The sequence below is a fragment of the Pelophylax lessonae genome, assembly GCF_965119305.1.
Source record: "Pelophylax lessonae genome assembly, chromosome: 12".
NCBI lineage: Eukaryota > Metazoa > Chordata > Amphibia > Anura > Ranidae > Pelophylax > Pelophylax lessonae.
The window spans coordinates 190,643,747-190,651,376 of NC_138779.1; positions in this window are offsets into that span (position 1 = coordinate 190,643,747).

Genomic DNA, 7,630 nt, shown 5'->3' on the forward strand with positions numbered 1-7,630 from the left:
CTTGAAGCGACAGGAGGTTCCAAACTTGCAGGTGGCCTCGTTTAACTGCCAACATAAGCCTTTACGTTTTGCGGCCGGAGAAGGCGAGGAAGCCGCCCCCCCGACCCCGCCCTGAAAGGGGTGACCAGTAGACCTAGCCTGGGTCATGAGGCGCATCCAAAGACTGATGTCCTTATGATCCCAGCGCAAAGATGGCCTGACGGCCTTGCGTTGACGAAAATGTTCGTCGTATCGCAACCAGGCCGTACCTCCGTAAACCCGATAAGCTTCCCCAATGGAATCCAAATAACAAAATAGGGGGGAACACTGATCGGAATGCTTTTCCCCAATTACACTGGCCAGAATCGTGAACGCCTGCAACCAGTTTGTAAACGACCGCGGAATCAAACGATACCGGCGCTTTTCTTCCTCCTCTTTTTTTGATTCATCAGGCTTGACCCTGTCCAAGTTGAATTTTTCTAACGGTAGTAGCGAAAAAATCTCAACATACTCACCACGCCAAATTTTTTCCCTCACTTCCGTTTTCAAATGAGCACCCAGAGGTCCCTCGAAGCAGACATAAACTTCGCACTTCGCAGAGTCCGCCATGCGCACAAGCTCCTTGTCCCCATCTGCTGACCCCGACCCTTTTGTCACCGGCGTCACCTCAGGAGAAGACGACGGCACCACAGAACTTACCTCCACTGCACCAGCCGACCCACCTGCGGCCGGGACCGAAGGAGCTGGTGCCGGCGTCACCGAACTCACCTCTTTTGATCCAGCTGATTCCGCCTGCGGCCGTGAAACAGAAGAACAACCCCCTGCCGACCCCACTGATGCTGTAACCCCCCCTGTTGCAGCAGCCCACGCATGTATCGGCGCCCCCGCGGGTGCAGCCGCTAAAGCCGGCTCGCACCTGGACAACAAATCCTTAAACCCGGACAAAAGAGTATGCAGCAAAGACACTCCCCCTATGCCGTCCGGGACTGCCTGTGCACCCAGACCCCCGGAAACATGCGTCCCCCCACCGTTACCTAGGACCCCCGCGCCAATAACAGGCGAAGAGGGTCCCCTTGCTGGAAGAGAAGACGAACTAAGCAGTGCAGACAGCGTAGATGGAGCCTGGACAGCAGGCAGAGCAGACACACCAGAGGAATACACCACAGAAGACCCAACAGGAGGAGAGGCAGGCACAGAAGGAGAAGTAAACAGAAGGGAAGGAGAGGCAAAGGACACTGACTTACCTGGCTGACCCGGTGAAAGCCTCCGCTCAGCCGTTCGTCCGTGTCCCGAATGAGGAGCCGCCCCGACGTCCAGAGTATCCTCTTCATCCGATGCCGACAGTTCCCCTTCAGAGCGCTCTTCCACCTCCGCCGAGTGGGACACCTGGCCAGTCCCTGAAGAGCCACCGCTGCAGCCGGACAGGCTGAAGACATCAGCGCTGGGAGCTGCCACTCTGCATGGGACAGAGCGGCCTCCGTAGTTCTGGCGCTGGGCGGTGACGTCACTGCCCTGCGACGCTGTAGCACTTGTCCTCAGCAGGCTTCCATCCGAAGGTCGCATGCCCGTGACGTCATAGACGGGCGCCTCCGACAGAGCACCGCCACTCATTCCCGCCTCCTCTTCTTCCCGCCGAACGCCCCGCCGCAATGGGACAGCAGCGGGCGCCGAGATCCGGTCCGGAACCACCGATGGGACGCAGGGGACCCTCCTGGAGCCTCGGCTTCGTCCACGAGAGGCCACGGCCGTACCCGGAAGAAGGCCCGCACCCGGACCCCGCACTTCACTCCCACGCCGGACCGCGCTACCACCGGAGGGACCCGGGGAGCCAGTCGGATGGTCCAGAGCTGCAGGTGAGGGGGCAACGGAGCTGGAGGGGGCTGCGCTCACTTTGCCAGGGCCCCGTCTTTGTCGAGGATTCCTCCCGACCCCCGCTGTACCTGTAGGAGGCTTCCCACTGACAGCCGAGGTCGAAGGGTCCCTAGGGGGGCTCCCTAAGCGACGGCGGACCCTAGGGGTCGTTTCTGGGCTGAGGCGCTCAGGAGGCCTTGACCTCCTAGGCCGTGATAAAGTTGGGGCAGGCGAAGCTGGTACCTGCCCCGACCCCTGTAGTAATCCATCCATATTGGCTTGAAGCCATTGCGGACCATTCGCCAAGGCCGCACTGCGTAACTGGGCCAGCATAGAGTCCAAATCTGCCATACCGATAGACAAGGGGGGGGGGTACAGAAGTTCTCCTATTGCTGTCTGGTCTCCAACTGACCGGACCCCTGGTCCCACCCTAAACTAGCCCCTGCTAACCCCACCTTGCCCCACCCTGCCCCACCTTCCCAAAAACCAATCACCTGCTTTAATTTTTCCTTAAAAAGTTAACCCCCACTGGGTAGCAACCTTCCCTGCAAACCCCAGTCATGTCCAGCCTTCCGCTTACTGCTGTGCATCCATCTACAGGCTTCCCCCCTTTCTTTTTTATGTAAAAATATTTTTGGGATGTTGGTACCAGTATCCTTAGTTTAATTCAGTGGCTCTTTCTTCTTTTCAAACCTATATGATGGAACTGTGGAACAAGCACCTCTCTAATGCTTTTTTTAAAGACTTTCAGACAAAGACTTTTGTTCCTGTGTCCTTAGCCAATCAATGCTAGCTCTGCAGAGAGACCACTGCTTCCACACATAGAGCAAGAATCCTTCTCTACAGCAAGCCAGCAGGGGATAGGCTTTTCTACTCTGTCTGTGGATGATTTCTAAAGAGTATAAACTGTAAAACTTCTGTTTTGATGCACCTAGAATGTATTTAGCTGATTTACATTGGGGCTTTTTCAATAAAGCTCCAGTCATCCCATTCTGGAGTCATACAAGTTTAAAGTATAACCCTAAAAAAAAAAAAAAAAAAAAAAAAAGGGGTCCTGTTCCCTTTAAACGGAAGTCCGGCCTAATACCTTTAATTCTCCCCTGCAATCATTAATGTGAGCGGAGTTCAGCCTTATGTATTAAAATGAAAAAATCCCAGTTTCTCTACCTGAATTCTGTAGTATTATGTGCTGTCACATGACTTCAGTCCCTCTCCCTGCTGAGTCAAAGAGCAGCAAATGGGCGTGGTTACTGAAAGCTAGTGACATCACTTCCAGGGAGGGGCAATGTTCCTGGGTAGCCGGCGGGCATATACAGAATGGGAGGAGCTGATCATAGGTTTCCGTCCAGTGTTCTCTCATCAGTAAGGATGCGTTGTACATCCTAATTCATGAGAAAATTAAGAAATGAAAAAAGATCCATCCACACAGGACAAGGGTTGGGCGGGCACATATACAATATAGCTGTGCTGGGGGGGGGGGCACATATACAGTATAGCTGTGCTGGGGGGGGGGGCACATATACAGTATAGCTGTGCTGGGGGGGAGGGGCATATATACAGTCTAGCTGTGCTGGGGGGGGGGGACATATACAGTAAAGCTGTGCTGGGCTTTGAATGAAGACTACCATAGGAGGAGAGAGTCTCAGATTGGAGTCTCAGCTCACAGTCTGCAATGATCATAGTACAGGCTGCCACACTAAGTCTACATTTTTACTAATCAGTGGCACCCGTTCCCATCTATGCAACATTGAAAATTAGCGACCTTGAAAAGGTACCTGAACATCTTTGATGCAACTTTTAATGCGATTTTGATCCAGAGAGTGTAAAGTTGGATCAAAGTTGCATCAAAGTCGCACTCTAAATCGCAATAGTGGAAATGTAGACTAAAGCTTTGTTTCCACTAGTGTGACTTGTCATGTGACGTTGGACATGCAAAGTGGCCAATGGAATGAATTATAGCCTGTAAAAGCTCCTACAAGCTTGTAAAAGATTTAGACACCTTTACAAGCATCAGACATTTATTTTTTCTGCAAAAACACTGCTGGCTTCTAGGAGAATGAAATAAATGCCCTGTGTGCATTTGGCCTGCTCATGTTCTGTTTTTATTGCAGTCAGATTTTGCTCATTTCCTGTTCCAGTAATGGTGGTCACCAAGACAGGAAGTGTAGGAAATATTCTTCATCAGAGACACACACACAGACAAAAAAAAAAAAAAGATATATTAATACTAACTTCTGGTCATCTTGAGCTCTGGTTTCAGAGTCGTGGTAATTTCTGTGGAAAAGACAGAAAAAAAAAAAAAAAAAAATCAACATTTAACCACTTAACCACCTCAATACCGGCCCATAGTACATATACGTCCTGAGTTTAAAGCTAAATACCGGTGTTATGGCAGCAGATAGCTGCCATAACCCTGGTATTTTTTTAAACTGCAGGCGATGGGCTTTCCGATAAGGGTGGTCCCAGTGGCGGATTCGCCGCGAGATCAACCTCCGGGATGGCGGAAGGGGTACCCCCCCCCTCCCCCCCTCCCGCCGTGTCCCGGTCCTTTTCCCCGCTTACCGGACCCGCCGGCAGCGGGGAAAACGATCGGGTCCCGGATCCTCACAGACAGGCAAGCTTGCCCTCACTCGACTCTATTGTCTTGGAGGACCGGAGCGACGGCAAACGTCGTTGCCGAGCAACCGACTTAAAGGTCCCTTTTTTTTTTTGTCATTTTTTTTTTTTTCCTTTCCAACTTTATTAGTGTACTTGTGAGATCTGAGGACTTTTTGACCCCAGATCTCACAAAAAAGAGGTTCTGTCATGCCTATTTCTATTACAAGGAATGTTTACATTCCTTGTATTAGAAATAAAAATGATCAATTTTTTTTTTTTTTTAAAACGGTGTAAAAATAAAAAATAATAAATGAAATAAATAGTAAAAAAAAAAAAAAAATTAAAGCGTCCTGTCCCCGTTAGCTCGCGCGCAGAAGCAAACGCACACGGAAACCCCACCCACATATGTAAACGGTGTTCAAACCACACATGTGAGGTATCACCGCGATCGTTAGAGCGAGAGCAATAATTTGAGCCCTAGACCTCCTCTGTAACTCTAAGATGGCAACCTGTAGAAATTTTTAAAGTGTCGCCTATGGGGATTTTTAAGTACCAAAGTTCGTCGCCATTCCGTGAGCATGCGCAATTTTGAAGCATGACATGTTGGGTATCTATTTACTCGGCGTAACATTATCTTTCACATTATGGAAAAAAATTGGGCTAACTTTACTGGATTCTTATTTTTTAATTCAAAAAAGTGATTTTTTTCCAAAAAAATTGCGTTTGGAAGACCGCTGCGCAAATACGGTGTGATAAAAAATATTACAATAATCTCCATTTTATTCTCTAGGGTCTCTGCTAAAAAAAATATATAATGTTTGGGGTTCTAAGTAGTTTTCTAGCAAAAACAACTGATTTTAGCTTAAAAACACCAAATGTCAAAAATAGGCTTAGTAGGCAAGTGGTTAAGGATTTTCCCCCTTCCTGACCAGGCCATTTTTTGCGATTCGGCACTGCGTTAATTTAACAGACAATTGCGCGGTCATGCGACGCTGTACCCAAATAAAATTGATGTCCTTTTTTCCCCACAAATAGAGCTTTCTTTTGGTGGTATTTGATCACCTCTGCAAATTTTTATTTTTTGCGCTATTAACCGGTTGCCGACTGCGCACAGTATATTTACTGCGGCAGTCAGCCCCGGCCAGGCAGAGTGACGTAGATCTACATCACTAGCCTGTCACCGGGTTTTGAGCCAATAGCAGGCGAGCGCGCGCCCCCAACGGCTCGTTCACAGAGGAGTGCGGGCGTGTGACCGGCGGACCCGATGTCCGCCGGTCACACTACGATCGTCAGGTAGAGCGGGAGAAAGGCGGACGGCTTATGTAAACAAGCCGCCTGTCATTCTACCCTGTGTAAAAATGGAGATCAGACGGTTCTACTATGTAGAACCATTGATCTCTGTTTTTACAATAGTAGACATGTCCCAATACAGTTGGAAACACGCCCCTAGGACACACTTAACCCCTCTTTGTCCAATACAGTTAGCCCCTTCCCTGCCCGTATAGCACTGATTACTGCAGTAATGTCACTGGTACCCCCAAAAATGTCAGTCAAGAGTCCGATCTGTCCGCCGCAATGTTGCAGTACCGCAAAAAAAAAATCACAGATCGCCGCCATTACTCGTTAAAAAAAAAAAACACCAAAAATGACAAAAATCTTTCCCTTTGTTAGTAAACGCGATAACTTTTGCGCAAACCAATCAAAATACGCTTTTTGCAATTTTTTTTACCAAACATATGTAGCATAAAACAAATTGACCGAAAATGTTAAAAATTTAGATTTTTACATTTTTTTGGGGGGGAATTTCATATAAAAAAAAGTGAAAAATATTGTTATTTTTGCAAAATTTACGCTCTTTTTTTGTTTATAGCGCATGATCAAAAAATCGCTCAGGTAATCAAATACCACCAAAAGAAAGCTCTGTTTGTGGGAAAAAAAGGACGTGAAATTCGTTTAGGTACAGCGTCGCACGACCGCGCAATTGTCCGTTAAAGTCACGCAGTAAAAAATTGCAAAAAACGCCCTGGTCAGGAAGGGGGTAAAATCTTCCAGGGCTTAAGTGGTTAACAAAAAAAAGAGCGAAAATTCTAAAAAAAAGAAAAACAATATTTTTCATATTCTGTTATAGGACATTCCCCCAAAAAAAAATAAAAATCAAAATTTTTTAACATTTAAGCCAATTTATTTTCTGCTACATATTTTTGGTAAAAAAAAGAAAATCGCAATAAGCGTATTTTGATTGGTTTGTGCAAAAGTTATCGCGTCTACTAACTACGGGAAAGATGTATGTAATTTTTATTTTATTTTTTTACTAGTAATGGCGGCGATCTACGATTTTTTTGGTGGGACTGTGACATTGCGGCGGACAGATCGGACCCCTAACTGACATTTTTGACACTTTTTGGGGGACCAGTGACATTACTACAGTAATCAGTGCTATACATATGCACTGTTACTGTAATAATGACACTGGCAGGGAAAGGGTTAACACAGTGGGTGATCAAGGGGTTAAATGTGTACCTAGGGGCGTGTTTCTAACTGTATCGGGGCAGGGCTTGTGAAGTGACCATAGAGACCTGTGATCCTATATAGAAGGATCACAGGGGCTCTGTGATCATTCCAGAGAGAAGAACGGTCAGCTGTGTTTACCACAGCTGACCGTCCTTCTCTCTCAGCGGGGAGCGATCACAGGTGTCAGGCGGCAATTTAGAGATCCATCAGAGTCCCCGCTGACGAGTGGTTGTGGGAGTGCATACCTGCCAACTGTCCCGTTTTTCCCGGGACAATCCCGGCAAATAGGAGCCTGTCCCGGGTGATTTACATTGTCCCTGTAAATTTTTTTTATTTTGTGCCACACGGTGTCGCTCTCACCCCAGCTAGGTGTTGTAGTTCTGGCAGCAGGTTGTCTCTCTCTCTGTGCCCGCTCACTCTTCCTGTCTGTCGCAAATTTAACGTGTCACCGGAGGCAGGGTGTCAGCATGGTGCACTTTCCGAAATCTGCCAGCAGGGGGAGGCAGAGCACCTTCCGACAAGCTGGAGGCCTCACACTCCATTAATTACTACTATTAATAATGTTTTTTTATAGATATAATTTTTACACCTGTTAATTGATACATATATATATAGTTTTCTAGCTCTAGATAAATGTGTGTACATATCCGTGTATGTGTGTGCATATATACATATATATATTGCTCAAAAA